The sequence below is a fragment of the Bos grunniens genome, chromosome 9 (assembly GCF_055505025.1).
Source record: "Bos grunniens cultivar Pamir isolate PY7600 chromosome 9, Bosgru_T2T1.0, whole genome shotgun sequence".
Lineage (NCBI taxonomy): Eukaryota > Metazoa > Chordata > Mammalia > Artiodactyla > Bovidae > Bos > Bos grunniens.
In genome coordinates this window covers 33,959,450-33,975,421 of record NC_141173.1, presented here as the reverse complement: position 1 = coordinate 33,975,421, position 15,972 = coordinate 33,959,450, and the positions used below count along the sequence as shown (strand labels likewise).

Here is a 15,972-nt window from a genome sequence, read left to right as displayed (position 1 = left end):
GTTTCTCTCTAGTACAGCAGGAAAGAGGAAGAGAAGTACAGATGGAGGTCTGCCAGTGGTGATGGTGCTAGCAACTCACCATGATAGGAAATAGCTTAATGCTTTCCAGCAGTTTGGGTGGATTCTCTTTGTCCTCCACAGTTTCTGGAAATGGCTATCTGACTGTACAGAGACCTCCATATCTCACAAAGCTTATTGATCCCCTTAGAACCAACAGAGCATATTCGGTACCTTTCAGGATAAAAAGGGAAATAGATTCTTGCCTTCCACATTCCATATTCTTAAGTATAACTGGAGCTGATAGAACAGAAGCATGTTCACCTTAATTAAGCAAATTAAGACTCATACATGGTGAAGCTGACCACAGGTAAGCAGCTCTCATCAAGAGGCTAAAGTTTGGAGATTGGAACATTGTCTTGAGAAAAATGGTTAATATGGGGTGTAAAGAGGGAGATTACCACCCCCCTACCTTCAAGTAAAGTGACAGTGGCTTCCAGGGACCACCCAAAGGGCTGGGTCACATCTCCTGCCAAAGGGAGGCTGGAAATCAGCCTGGGACCACAGAGCAGAAGGCTGCGGTTTAGGAAACAGCAATCCCACCAGTAACGGGACAAAGAGGGACACTTTCCATGATGGGCTCGAGAGAGAACTGACCTGGAGTCTTCAGACAGCACTTGGCACAAGAGGGCTGCCAGGAGGGGAGATTAAAACAGAAAAATTATGCAGGTGGATCACTGAGAGAGGGCTTCCCAGGTGGAACTAGTGGTAAAGAACTTACCTTCCAATGCAGGAGACATAATGAGACATGGGTTTGATCCCTGGGTTGGGAAAACCTTCTGGAGAAGAGCATGGCAACCCACTCCAGTATTCTTGCTTGAAGAGTCTCATAGACAGGGGAGCTGGTGGGCTACAATTCATGGAGTCACAAAGGGCTGGACACTACTGAAGGGACATAGCATAGCATAGATAGCAAAGCGTAGTATATTACTGTAAGTCAGAACCAGAGGGGAGTTTTAAGAAGCTAATAGGAAAGCATACCCCACGCCGGGAACTGCAGGTGCCAACCCGGTAATGGGGGTTCCCCAGGAGCTCACTGAGGTCTGTTCCTGAGGCCAGGTTGGCTTTAAACATCAGCATGTTCTGGGGAGCTAATGCTAGCTCACTGTTGGAGGGTGCCCCCCTCCAGCCTTCTCTTATTTACTTTCCTTTCTCTTCCAAATGCCCACAGCTAGCTAGAAGGGGTGAGAAGCCCGCCAAGCCTCTCTCCCCACCAGCACGATGCCTGTGACAGCCACTAGCTGGCAGGTGCTAGATGCCAGAAGATGCTTGTTTAGAGCATTAAAAGCTAATAATACATTGTACGTCATCTATTATTTACTTAATGGTGACTGTTCTTTTGCTTTGAAGTTACTGGAAACCTTTTCTTCTCTAGGAGAAAGGCTGTGAGACCTGCCTGGGATTTCATTCAAGGAGGAGGTGGGGCATGGATTATGCATAGAAGGGAGCTGATAACAGATTTGCAGAGGCAGGACTGAGAAAGCAAAAGTTGCTGTATGAATCCACAAGAACAAGGTAATGGGTAAGAGTAGAGACTGGATCCAGATCACACGTGTTTGCACCCTGCACTCCGCTGTTTGACCTTAGGCAAGTAAGGTCACCTGGAGGAGGGCATGGTGACCCACTCCATTCTCCTCACTTTGAGAATCCCTATGGACAGAGGGGCCTGGCATGCTACAGTCCATGGAGTCACAAAGAGTCGTACACGACTGAGCGACTAAGCACAGCACACCACAATTTACTTACGTTCTCTCTGCCTCTTGGGCTTCTCTGATGGCTCAGCTGGTAACGAATCTGCCTGCAATGTGGGAGACCTGGGTTTGGTCCTTGGGTTGGGAAGATCCTCTGGAGAAGGGAAAGGCTACCTACTCCAGTATTCTGGCCTGGAGAATTCCATGGACTATTGCATGGGGTCGCAAAGAGTTGGACACGACTGACCAACTTTCACTGTTTCCTTACCTATAACATGGCAATAATAGTAGAATCTACCTCATAAAGTTCTTATGAGAATTAAATTGATTAACACATAACAAACACATACAACCGTGCCAGACACCATGAGAAATGCTTTATAAATATTGGCTCTATGGGTCCAGCACTCAGGTTGCCTGTTACATAAGCAAGCAGAAGGGTCTCAAGGATGACCATTCCAGTAAGCCAAAAAGTAAGTGAAGTGAATTTCTCCCTGGTTGAATCAGGAAAGGTTGGTCTGTGCTCTGCCGTCCACAAGGGGCACGTTCATTATCATTCTATAGATAGTTCAGCAGATTTCCTTTCTCTCTAGGAAAACGTAGGATGTACTTATGCACAGCTTGTAGTGCAAACACTGGCATAACTCCCTAACAAGTCTTGAAAATGCTGTTATATTTTAAAATAAGTAGCACTTCGTCTTAAAACAGCATTTAAAATTATATGCTCCTCCTCGCGCCAGGGCTGAATTTTGCTTTCATCTGCACACCAGCAGGAGGCGCTGTCCCTGAGGAAATCTAGTGGAACTGGCGCATGCCATTTACATTCAGGATACTGCATTCGAAAGTGAATGTTTAACATCATTTGAATAAGATTTCTGGTCTGTCGTGTTGATTCTCATAGTCTGTGAATTCCAGTGTCAGCTAATAGGAAATCTTTTTCGGTTCCTTGCCCATAACTTCAATATGTATGTTTATAAAGGAGGAGGGAATACAAACCTAAATTTTTTTTCATCTCTTGAAAAGTGAGATGTCTGAGGTTTGGAATCTGTCTAGCTGCTTCCAAGTATTCAGAACAGAATTTTAAACAGGAAATTTGAAGAGAATTTGACATTTAATTTCTATATCAATGAGTCATGTCACTTGTTTTTAACTATGATCTACACACTTAGCATTTAAAACCAACATCCATTTGCACCACATGCAATTGAGTTAACTAATAGCCACATATGAACAAAAAGGTCAAAGACTTTTTTTTTTTTTTTTTTCGTCCTCTGTTCCAGTTTGCTTGTCTGTTTGAAACCAGGGTAATGACTGAGATATCACTATGCTGCTGCTGCTGCTGCTAAGTCGCTTCAGTTGTGTCCAACTCTGTGCAACCCCATAGATGGCAGTCCACCAGGCTCCCCCGTCCCTGGGATTCTCCAGGCAAGAACACTGGAGTGGGTTGCCATTTCCTTCTCCAATGCGTGAAAGTGAAAAGTGAAAGGGAAGTCGCTCAGTCGTGTCCGACTAAACGAAACCCCATGGACTGCAGCCCACCAGGCTCAGCCGTCCATGGGATTTTTCAGGCAAGAGTACTGGAGTGGGGTGCCATCGCCTTCTCCGAGATATCACTATGATATATGATTAAATTATTATGAATACAGACAATATTACCTTCAACATGGACACACAGATACACACATCAATTAACTAGGGGGTGCGTAGTTTGGTCTTCCTATGTATATTTATCTCTGACAAATTTGAGTTTAAAAAATCTAACTGAAGTTAATGACTTGTTCAAGTTGTTTCTCATATGGGCCTTTGAAACAGAGACCTAGATTGAGTGCCTTTAGTTAGTTCTGTGTTCCCAAGATTGCTGTTACTTCACTGGAAACCTCTGAAGGAGGTTTTGCCTGGATAGGTTTATGTCTGAAAGTGCTTCAACCAGCTTTAATGTGGAATGACTGGGCCACCCTATAAGGTTAATTTTCTGGCAGTTTCTTTCTCATTCGCCATGCACTTATTGGAAGGAGCAACATGTCCACAGTTATCGATGTGGTGGGAGAGTGCAGTATACTAGTGACTGAGCATTCAGTGCCTCTATGGTGTTAATTTCATAGAAATGCAATGGACTCCTGCACACAAAGGGAATACATGAGAATATGTGTTTCCTTTAATGTTAATTCAAGGAAAAGTGTTTTATAAAACTTTTAAAATCTCATACATATTGAATAGTAAAACCCATATACAAAGCTCTTACCCATCATACATAGTCTAAATAGAAGAGACCCCAAGTAATCTACACAACCATTCAGTTCAGTTCAGTCGCTCAGTCGTGTCTGACTCTTTGCGACCCCATGAATCACAGCACGCCAGGCCTTCCTGTCCATCACCAACTCCCGGAGTTCACTCAGACTCACATCCATCGAGTTGGTGATGCCATCCAGCCATCTCATCCTCTGTCGTCCCCTTCTCCTCCTGCCCCCAATCCCTCCCAGCATCAGAGTCTTTTCCAATGAGTCAACTCTTCGCATGAGGTGGCCAAAGTACTGGAGTTTCAGGTCTCACCCAATTTAAAATAGCATAACTAAAGCTGAATCGAGTAGCAGACCTACCTGGCATAAAATATAATATATTTAGCCTGTTTTGGGTAATAAGTCCCTATAAATTTTCTGGGCATGTTTCAACCAGAAATGGAGCTAGTTGGTGAATTAATTGCTAAGGGTTCTAATGCACCTCTTAAGGCAGAGTTAAGTCATATAGGAATGTTGCTAGTCCCAACGGTTGAACCCTCTGACAGACAAGTGACCAGAGGAAATTTGCTCTGTAAGCCTGGGTAGGATTTAAGTCAGTCCAGTTAAACTTCTGAATTAGACTGTGCATCTGCAAGACACCAGACATAGTAGAAGAAACCCAAGGCCTTATGAAGTAGGAACATATTACTTTTCCATTAAAAGTGTTAATCTCTCAGTAGTGTCCAACTCTTTGAGACCCCACAGACTGTAGTCCACCAGGCTCCTCGGTCCATGGGATTTCCCCAGCAAGAATACTGCAGTGGGTAGCCATTCCCTTCTCCAAGATATCTTCCTAACCCCGGGATCAAACCTGGATCTCCTCACATTGCAGGCAGATTCTTTACCATCTGAGCCACCAGGAAAGGGTAAACTCTTCATAAAGACCAGGGGGACCAAACCTAGAGCTTCATAATGAGCATTAAGGGCAGGAGGGTAGAAGCAGGTTTAGAGAATAAGGAAGATTCTCTTTACTTTGAAGGATAACTGAAAACTCACTTGTGTTATTTCTCTGTTTCATTTTCTCTTTCCTCCATGCTTCTTGTTCATTTCTTATCACCTGTGTGTAGGTACAGTCCAATGAACATTTGTGGTAATAGACCCCATGTAAATACTATTGTTGCTGTAAGATTTGGTGTCTGATATTGTTTTATTAATAAGTAGAGTTCCAGGTCATTGCTGAGGATTTACGTGCATTTTTAGATGATTCCCTAACATTGCGGTTTAATTACTAACAGAGTAATGGTATATGTGTTGAGATAATTATAAAAGTGAGAAAGATTTATTCCTTAGCACTTCAATGTGATTTACTTTCATCTTAGTTACAGCAAATCCTAAAGAGTTTTCCTCACTTGAGATTAGTTGTTGGCAACTCATTAACAACTCACTACAGATATTAAAAAGGGTCAGTAATTAAAATATGTCCACCTCATTCCACTTGTGAATTAACTGAAAAATATTCATCCAATTTTGGTGAATTTTTCATTATTACCTGATATCTTCAGATTGGCCCTGAATGCAGTGAATGTACCATTTATCTAGTTAATAAAATGGTAAAAAGAGGACTACATTTATGTACTACAAGGAGATCAAACCAGTGAATCCTAAAGGAGATCAGTCCTGAATATTCATTAGAAGGACTCATGCTGAAGCTGAAGCTCCAATACCTTGGCCACCTGATGTGAAAAACTAACTCGCTGGAAAAGACCCTGATGCTGGGAAAGATTGAAGGTGGGAGGAGAAGGGGATGACAGAGGATGAGATGGTTGGATGACATCACTGACTCGATGGACTTGAGTTTGAGCAAGCTCTGGGAGTTAGTGATGGACAGGGAAGGCTGGCACGCTGCAGTCCATGGGGTTGCAAAGAGTCAGATGCGATTGAGTGACTGAACTGAACTGACATTTATGTACATGAGAGATGCCATCCTGGGTCAGATTACATGTGTGGTCAGGCACATACCTGACAGTTGAGCCTAGAGCAGTGCCAGGAGTGGCTTCAGGTGGGAGGCAAGAAGAGGGGATTGAAAGCACAGTGACCCTGATTTAGGCAGACCCTTTGGGGAAAACTTCCAAGCCATTAGGATTTTACACATTAGGTTTTGAGTTACAGGTCATGTTGTTTGACCAGGCCTAACTTTCTTCATATGAAGGGCTTCTATTTCAGATTTTGATGTCATTTCCAAATCAGGCTGTCCAACTCTCATGAGACACAGTTGAAGCATTGAGAAGAAGCCATTTATTACCAGCTTCCTCTTGTGTCCTGTTCCTAGACTACACTGACTACGAATTAATGTTATATTGTATATGTGCTGTTCTCTGCTTAGTCACTCAGTCGTGTCCGACTCTTTGTGACTCCATGGACTGTAGCACACCAGGCTCCTCTGTCCTTGGGGATTCTCCAGGCAAGAATACTGGAGTGGGTTGCCATGCCCTCCTCCAGGGGATCTTCCCAACCCAGGGATCGAACCCAGGTCTCCTGCATTGCAGGCAGATTCTTTACCATCTGAGCCACCAGGGAAGCCCAAGAATACTGGAGTGGGTAGCCTATCCCTTCTCCAGGGGATCTTCCTGACCTAGGAATTGAACCAGGGTCTCCTACATTGCCAATGGATTCTTTACCAGCTGAGCTACCAGAGAAGCCCTCTATTGTATATACTTTATATCAAAGAACTTATTTATTAAATGAAAACATTCATTGAAATATATAGAAATTTGTGATTTCATATTTTTAATATAATGGTAGTCTTGTAAACAAATGAAATAGCTTGGCCTATATTATGTATATATATATGGTACATAATTTATTAATACAATCTACTAAAGACTGGTTAATTAGCATTTTAAAAATGCTAATTAGGAGTCCATATCCCAGAGGTAACTAGTTACCTGTTGTTATCTAAATCTGTACCAGTGGTTTTCTTATTTAGCCAAAAGGAAGTTATAAATAATTACTCACTGAAGAAATGAGTAGTGTTTAAAATGTATGGTTAGCCAGAACGACTGTACAGCCAGTCTTTATCCTTTTACGAAAAAACAAAGAAATCAAGCACCCAGAAAACATCCTGCAAACACAGCAACGTAAACTGAGTGATGCCTTAGCTCTCGAGCTCCTTTAGGTCATTTGTGCCTCCTGCAATGGAGAACTAAGAGGCTTATTGATCCTGTTTTCAAAATATTGTTGGATCTGCTTTGTAGTTTCCTACATGATGCTTTTCTGAGTCGAGTTGTGTTAGCGTGGGCTGTAATAACAAAATACCACAGACTTGGTGTCTCAAACAACAGACCTTTATATCTCACAGCTCTGGAAGCTAGGCAGTCTGAGGTCAGGGTGCCAGAGTGAGCTGGGTTCTGGTGAGAACCATCTTCTTAACTTGGTGACTGCCTTGTTGCTGTGTCCTCATAGGATGTAGAGAGAGAGGAAGAGCTATGGTGTCTCTTTCTCTTTTTGCTGCTGCTAAGTCGCTTCAGTCGTGTCCGACTCTGTGCGATCCCATAGACGGCAGCCCACCAGGCTCACCCATCCCTAGGATTCTCCAGGCAAGAATACTGGAGTGGTTTGCCATTTCCTTCTCCAATGCATGAAAGTGAAAAGTGAAAATGAAGTCGCTCAGTCGTGTCCGACTCTTAGCGACCCCATGGACTGTAGCCCACCAGGCTCCTCCATCCATGGGATTTTCCAGGCGAGAGTACTGGGGTGCCATTTCTCTTTTTAGGAGGGCACTAATCCCATCATGGAAATCACCTGTGGATCATGTAAATCTAATTACTCCTAAACCCCACCTCCAAATATCCTCACACTGGGGCTAAGGGCTTCAACTATGAATTTGCAGTGTGGGGACACATTCAGTCCATACCAGGGGTACTTTAGAGAAAAGTTTATTAAGCTTAAAAGAACAGGTTGTATGACTGTTTCTGTACCTGCCTGCAGACAAATGTTTTTTTGTGTGACACAGTTTAGTCTGACTTGTTTTCATTTAACATACAGCCTGGCAGCCAGGTTGTGGGGAGGAAATGTATAGTTCTGAGATCTCTAATTGTTGCTGTCAAACTTGGGAGGCCCTGCTCTGAATGTAACAATCCTGTTCTGTGTCTTCATTAATAATATTTCAGACTGGAAAAGCAGTCCTTCTTAACTGCAGTATAATTTTTTCCATCAACAAAATCAAACCATGTAAATACGTGAAATTAAACTAATGAACTATATGTAAAGAGCCTCCAATATGGTGTTGAGATTTTTCTTCATGCAAAGAAATCATTATTTTAAAAAAAAAAAATTGTTGAAGCATAGCTGATTTGAATCCCCTGGTGGCTCAGACAGTAAAGAATCTGCCCGCAATGCAGGAGACCTGGGTGTGATCCCTGGGTTGGGACGATCCACTGGAGAAGGGAAAGGTAACCCGCTCCAGTATTTTTGCCTGGAGAATTCCACTGGAGAGAGAAGTGTGGTGGGCTACAGTCCATGGGGTCTCAAATAGTCGGACACGATTGAGCGACTACACTTTATTTTCAGTGATTTACAATGTTGGGTTAATTTCTGGTGAACAGCAAAGAGATTCAGATATATTTTCTTTTTCATATTCTTTTCAATTGTGGTTACAGGAGGTGAATATGTTCTCTGCGCTATGCAGTAAGATCTTGTTTATCCATGCTATATATAATGGCTTGCATCCGCTAGTCTCAGACTCCGAATCCCTCCCTGGTGCAATCATTCTTTATTACTGTGAGTTCTTGAACTGCAGGAGGATGGTTCAAGATCACCACGAAGAGAGTTGTCAGGCATTGAAACTGTCCTCAATGATGTGCAGAAGGAATGGGGACAATCAATGGATTATTTAGTTATCGATGACTCAAACTGTACAAGTCTACTTAATTTTTCATATTCCTAATCTGGAAGTCAGAAGGATATTCTTTAAGCATTGTTGTGCCCATAGAAAACAAGTTATTTGAAATTCATTTTTCTCTTATTCATCTTATTCATTTGGACATTCCATAAGTCTCATTTCCAGGCTTGTGATTTTAAAAGGGTGATCATTTTGAATCTCTTACCAACAGTGACAATGTGTTATTTTAGAACTATTTCAGATGCCTTGTTGATAAGGGATGAGGTACTTGGGATGTGGAGTTCAAAGCAGAAATCAAAATGTGAAGGAAAGAACAAATGGATAGAAGTTTCAAGGGTCAGATTGGTGCCTTAGGGTCTTGCTTATGCTAGATTAAAAGCCTTATCTGTCTATTAAAATCTCTGTATATGTGGAACTGAGGTTAGTAACATGTGCAGTTAAGAACTTTGTACATTTTTAAACAAGGTCCTACTGTACAGCACAGGGAATAAATTGAATATCCTATGATGAATCATAATGGAAGATATGGAAAAGTATATATATGTATCACCAAATCACTTTGCTGTACAGAAATTAATACAAGGTTGTAAATTAACTGTACTTCAATAAAATAAATTAAAAAAAAAGAACTTTGTACATTTTCATTGGATCAGTGTTTGAAAAGAATATCTTCAGGTGCCCTGAGGCATTTGATTAGCCAGGAAGGATTTTGCTAACAAAAAACAGGTTCCATTTTCCCCACTGGATGCTTACTCGTTTGTCCAGAGACCTTATTCATCAGTATGGAAATGAAATCCACTGTCTTTAGAACCCAAAATCTCCTCTGGAGTCTTTCATGTAGATGAATTTTCAGGGCAATTCATCAGACCTCAGCCATGAGTAAGATCTTATGGATTCTAAGTTTCACTTCTTGCCAAGGATTCTATGATTAAACACTCAAGCTTCTTCATCAATTTAGCACAGGGACTTCCCTGGGATCCAGTGGTTAAGACTTCACCTTCCAATGCTGCGGATGTGAGTTCCATCCCTGGTCGGGGAATTAAGATCTCACATACCTTGTGGCCAAAAAACCTAAAACAGAAATAATATTATAACAAATTCAGTAAAGACTTTAAAAATGGTCCCCATTAAAAAAATCTTTTAAAAAATGCTTAGCACAGATTATTTTTCATCTCTACTTTATTTCCTAATATTTCCTAATTAGATATAGAATATTAATGTTTATTACTGTTATTTGATATATTATCTTTGATCTATTTCCTTCAAAAGGCAATTGAAAGTAGAAATCTTCCTTTTCCCAGGGTAAAGACCAAAAGGATATCAAATGGATACATTTTAAAAACTGAATGCTCCTCTTATTTAAAGCATTATGCTAACTGCTCTGAGCAACTAAAGACATTGTTTTTTGCTTTTAGATCTCCTGATTGCATCCTTTGCTCTCTGATTACGAAATATTCTCTCAGAGTTTGAAGCTGGTTACCTTTCTTTGAAGTTTAAAACATGCATTTTCATTCTTTGCAAGGTTGTCCTTGAATTCCTTCTTTTGGTTTCTGCATAATTTCTGGTTGTGCCTTAACATCTAGTTTGTTTTTGCTTCTTCTCACTTTGGCCATCTTTTCATTTTAAAAGAACACTTTCTTCTCTATGATGCTCCTCCAACCCCCACCCCATGCCCACTCACACCCCACCCCACTACCAGGTCTGATTACTTTGTCACTTGGTCTATATTTATTCCAGGACTTTGAGAAGTTGTATTAGGTTATCTGTGGTCTTCGTGGGGGCTTCAAAGACTTGTGCTAAAAGACAGTGATTTGTCTTTTACTAGCTTTGCTTTTCAATCTCTTCTGATGAATTAAAAATTCTCTGTTATCATTATCTGATCTATTATTACTTCTTCTTCAATGTCATGTAGCTTTTTCAGATCAGTTCTATTTTCCAGTCCAAGGTTAATTTTGAAATGTACAGAACTACCCACAGAGAGTCTGCAGTTCCTTCTTTATCTAGCAAGTTACTTCTGCAATGTTTCTGTTTTCTTTTTTTGCATGCAGTCCATTCTTAGTTGCGCTTTTTAATGTATCTGCATCTTTCCTTTAGAATTCAAACTCTACCAAATTCCACTGGCTCTTCATTTCTTCAAGGCTGCAAAATGCTGTCTTAGTCAGCTTGGGTTGCTGTAACAGAATGCCATAGACAAAGTGGCTTAAGCAACAGACATTTATTTCTCACACTACTAGAGGCTGGAAAATCTAAGATCGAGGTGCTGGCAGACTTGGTCTCCGGTGAGGACCTCTTCCTGGTTTGCAGATGGCTGGCTGCCTTTGTGCTTTAAGAGATCTCTAGTCTTTCCCATTCTATTGTTTTCCTCTATTTCTTTGCACTGATCACTGAGGAAGGCTTTCTTATCTCTCCTTGTTGTTCTTTGGAACTCTGCATTCAAATGGATATATCCTTCCTTTTCTCCTTTGCCTTTCACTTCTCCTTTTCACAGCTATTTGTAAGGCCTCCTTAGATAATCATTTTGCCTTTTTGCATTTCTTTTTCTATGGGATGGTCTCGATCCCTGCCTCTTGTAAAATGTCACCAACCTCTGTCCATAGTTCTTCAGGCACTTTGTCTATCAGATCTAATCCCTTGAATCTATTTGTCACTTCCACTGTATAATCATAAGGGATTTGATTTAGGTCATACCAGAATGGTCTAGTGGTTTTCCCAACATTCTTCAATGTAAGTCTGAATTTGGCAATAAGGAGTTCATTATCTGAGCCACAGTCAGCTCCTGGTCTTGTTTTTGCTGACTGTATAGAGCTTCTCCATTTTTGGCTGCAAAAAATATAGAATAAGAAAGACTAGAAATCTCTTCAAGGAAATTAGAGATACCAAGGGAACATTTCATGAAAAGATGGGCTCAATAAAGGACAGAAATTGTATGGACCTAACAAAAGCAGAAGATATTAAGAAGAGGTGGCAAGAATACACAGAAGAACTATACAAAAAGATCTTCACGACCAAGATAATCACAATGGTGTGATCACTCACTTAGAGCCAGACATCCTGGAATGCAAAGTCAAGTGGGCCTTAGAAAGCATCACTACAAACAAAGCTAGTGGAGGTGATGGAATTCCAGTTGAGCTATTTCAAATCCTAAAAGATGATACCGTGAAAGTGCTACACTCAATATGCCAGCAAATCTGAAAAATTCAGCAGTGGCCACAGGACTGGAAAAGTTCAGTTTTCATTCCAATCCCAAAGAAAGGCAATGCCAAAGAATGCTCAAACTACCGCACAATTGCACTCATCTCACACACTAATAAGTAATGCTCAAAATTCTCCAAGCCAGGCTTCAACAGTACATGAACCGTGAACTTCCAGACATTCAAGCTGGATTTAGAAAAGGCAGAGGAACCAGAGATCAAATTGCCAACATCCACTGGATCATCAAAAAAGCAAGAGAGTTCCAGAAAAATATCTACTTCTGCTTTATTGACTATGCCAAAGCCTTTGACTGTGTGGATCACAATAAACTGGAAATTTCTGAAAGAGATGGGAATACCAGACCACCTGACCTGCCTCTTGAGAAACCTGTATGCAGGTCAGGAAACAACACTTAGAACTGGACATGGAACAACAGACTGGTTCCAAATAGGGAGAGGAGAACGTCAAGGCTGTATATTGTCACCTTGCTTATTTAACTTATATACAGAGTACATCATGAGAAATGTTGGACTGGAGGAAGCACAAAGAGGCACAAGTTAAGGATAGAGTTATAAAGACTCAGAGCTTTAGCAGGAATATTGGAAACACAAACCAGAGTAAGGGGGAGGTTCAGAGACTCTTGATAAATTTGCATATTGTGTTTATTTCCTAAGGGAACACTAATAACTTGGTGGGGAAACAGAAAAAAGAAACACTTATTCTCCTCCATGTATAGTCAAATGTAGCATCTTTGGTTTTTTTTCAAAGACTTTATGTGTTCATATTTGAAGATATGAAGTTCTGAAGACTGATCTTTCAATTGTTGAAAAATATTAGAAATGATAGTGCAAAACAATGTTTTCTGGTGTGATTTTTATAAACCCTTAGACAAGTACTTGAGAAATATATTCTCTTTGGTGACATTTCAAACAGCATATGTTTTAGTTTGAAGTAATATATTTCAGCTTCATAAGGAATAACAACATAAATAACCAAAGTATGTATTAGGAAATAAATCCTTGAGTATTTCTCCTGAACCAAATTATTTTCTGAGCAAATTCTGTTTTCTGAAATAGAGACTGACTCCTTCAAAGAATAACTCTATCCCTTTGTCCTGTCACTAGGACTAGGCAGTTCTGTAAGGGGATGGTGGTGTTCTATTATAATACTGACATTTAGTGATTGAAAACAACATTTTTAATGAGGCTTGCAAACTTTTAATTTCTGTGATTTTGTCTATGTAACACTCTGCCAATAAATCAATCAACAATATCGATAAAATCAGCAAAAACAGGTATTACTGAGTTCACATTCATTCACTCAACAAATTTTTATTGAATCCCTACTATATGCTAGATACTAGTCTAATCACAATAAACCAGAACAACCTTTTTGACTTCAAGAAGCTCAGATTCCAGTAGGGGAGACAGACAAAAATAAATAAATATGTAACTAGACCTGGAAGAGTGACTAGCATATAATTCGCTTTCAGTAGCTTTTACAAAAACAGTTTTTATTGAAGTAAAATTTCTATAAAGTGTGGTAGGCAAGATGATGTCCCCCTAACAATGTCCGTGCCCTAATCCCTGGAATCTATGAATGCTACTTGACAAGGGGAATCAAGGTCATGGATGGGATTAAGAATGCTAATAAGCTGACTTTAGGGTAAGGAAATTATCCTGGATCATCTGGAGGCACCCAAAGTCATCCCAATGGTTCAGAAGAGGAAGAGGCAGGCAGTGTCAGAGCAATGCAGTGTGAGGAAGCCTTGAATGGCTTTTGCTGGCTTTGGAGACAAAAGGGAAGCATAAACCAAGGTATGTGGGCAGCCTCTAGCAGCTGGAGAAGACAAGAAATGGATTCTCCCTGAGAGCTCCAAAAGGAAGAAACCCTGCCGACACATTGATTTTAACCCAGTGATACCTAGTTTGGACTTCTGATTCCCAGAATTATAAAATAGTAAATCTGTCTGTCTTAAACCGAGTAAGCTGGTAACAATTCGTTGCAGCAGAGATAGGAAACTAATACAAACAGTGAAGTTTATAGATCTTAGCATATAAATCAATGTCTTAATAAATACCTTTACTCATGCAAGCAACCAAGCTACAGATATTTCCATTACCACCATCATATTTTCTTCACTGAGGCTTTCTAGTCAAACCATTCTCCCCCAAACAGAGGGAATCGCTGTTCTAATTTCTATCATATTAAATTACTTTGGCTTGTTCTTGAACTTCACATAAACCCAGTCATAGAGTATGCATTCTTTTGTTTCTGGTTTCTTTCAACATTCTGGTTTTGAAGTTTATCAGAGTTGAATCTATCTATTCAACCCCCCACCCCTTTTTCAAAAAGTCTTTTTGGCCCGGCTGTGGCCTGTGGGATCCTAATTTCCCCGACCAGGGATTGAACCCACAGCTCCTGCAGAGGAATCAAGTGGAGCCTCAGCCACTGGACTGCCAGGGAGGTCCCAGTAGTTCATCCCTTTTTACTGATAGTAGTATTGCATTCAAGCACACAGTCAGGTTAGATCAGGGCAATGCCTGAAATCAGAACTTCTGTCATAATTCACTGGTCAAAGCTGTAGCAGCACCTACCCAGATTGAAAGGGATGGAGAAATAAATCTGTCTCTCTTAAAAATTGTTTTCCAGTTTTAAAACTGAAATAAATTTTAATGTACATGATGCAAATATACAGCATTTTGCAAATTTTTCACTCAAAGGGGTCTCTCTATTTGAGGAAATCAGCGTGTTACACTTTGAGAGATGAAGTGCAACAACCTGGGCACCAAAATAAAAAAATGAAATTGAATCAAAAAATGAAAGAGTTATGCAAGGTGATGCAGGGCAGGAGATCAAAGGTGAAGGATCATTACAATATTCAAAAGAAATCCAAAATGATGGCTACATCATGGTCTCATTAATGTTCCAAAAGTGCCTCTCTTTGGGTAAACTTGAGCATTTTGGCAGGCATTCAAGCAGCTTTGTCAGTAAAAAGATTTTTACATGACTACTATTGCTATTCCCATGATTAACTTCTATAGGTGGCATGGTGTTGAGAACACAGGACGTGCTAGTTCTGCAGAATACACTTGGGTAACTGCTCTTCAAGCTTGTTTTCAGCAGCCGTTTTCCCTCCTCATGCTACATCCTTCTGCTCCTTGTCATGGGACCTGAGTAGGCACTTCTTGCCACTGCCTCCACCCACAACTCTGCCCCTTGAGGTGAATGGCAAAGGCCCTATTGTGGACCAAGCTGTCTCCTCAAATTCATATGTTAAAGTCCTAACCCCAACCCCTCAGAATGTGAAGGTATTTGCAGATAGGGCCTTTAAAGAGGTGATTAAGGTAAAATGTGATCTTGTGGCTGTGCCCTATTGCAATATAACCAGTACCCCTTCTAAGAGGGCTTCCCTGGTGGCTCAGATGGTAAAGAATCTGCCTGCAGTGCGGGAGACCTGGGTTTGATCCCTGGGTTGGAAAGATTCTTTGGAGAAGGGAATGGCTACTTACTCTAGTATTCTTGCCTGGAAATTTCCATGGACAGAGGAGCCTGGGGGGCTACAGTCCATGGAGGTCACAAAGAGTCAGACATGACTGAGGGACTAACTTATAAGAAGAGGTTAGGACAGGGACACGCACAGAGGAAGAAGACAACATGAATACCCTGGGAGAAGATAGCATCTACAAGCCAAGGAAAGAAGCCGCAGAAGGAAGTCCTGCTGACATGGTGATCTTGGACTTGTAGCCACCAGAACCAGGAGGAAAGAAGTTTCTGTTGCGTAAGACACCTGGTCTGTGGTATTCACTATAGCAGGCTTGGAAAGTGAAAATGAATACAGACCCATGCAGAAGATGGGAGATATTATTGTGGCAATATATGGAAAGTACCATCTGGTACAGTGAGGTTTAAGCCC

The 15,972-nt window shown here is 40.9% G+C and overlaps 1 pseudogene; it reads right to left on the bottom strand.

Annotated features, from left to right (window-relative positions):
* Window positions 1-14,960: 14,960 nt before the first annotated feature.
* LOC147365766 (calmodulin-binding transcription activator 1 pseudogene) lies at window positions 14,961-15,206 on the bottom strand (annotated as a pseudogene).
* Between the last annotated feature and the right edge of the window lie 766 nt (window positions 15,207-15,972).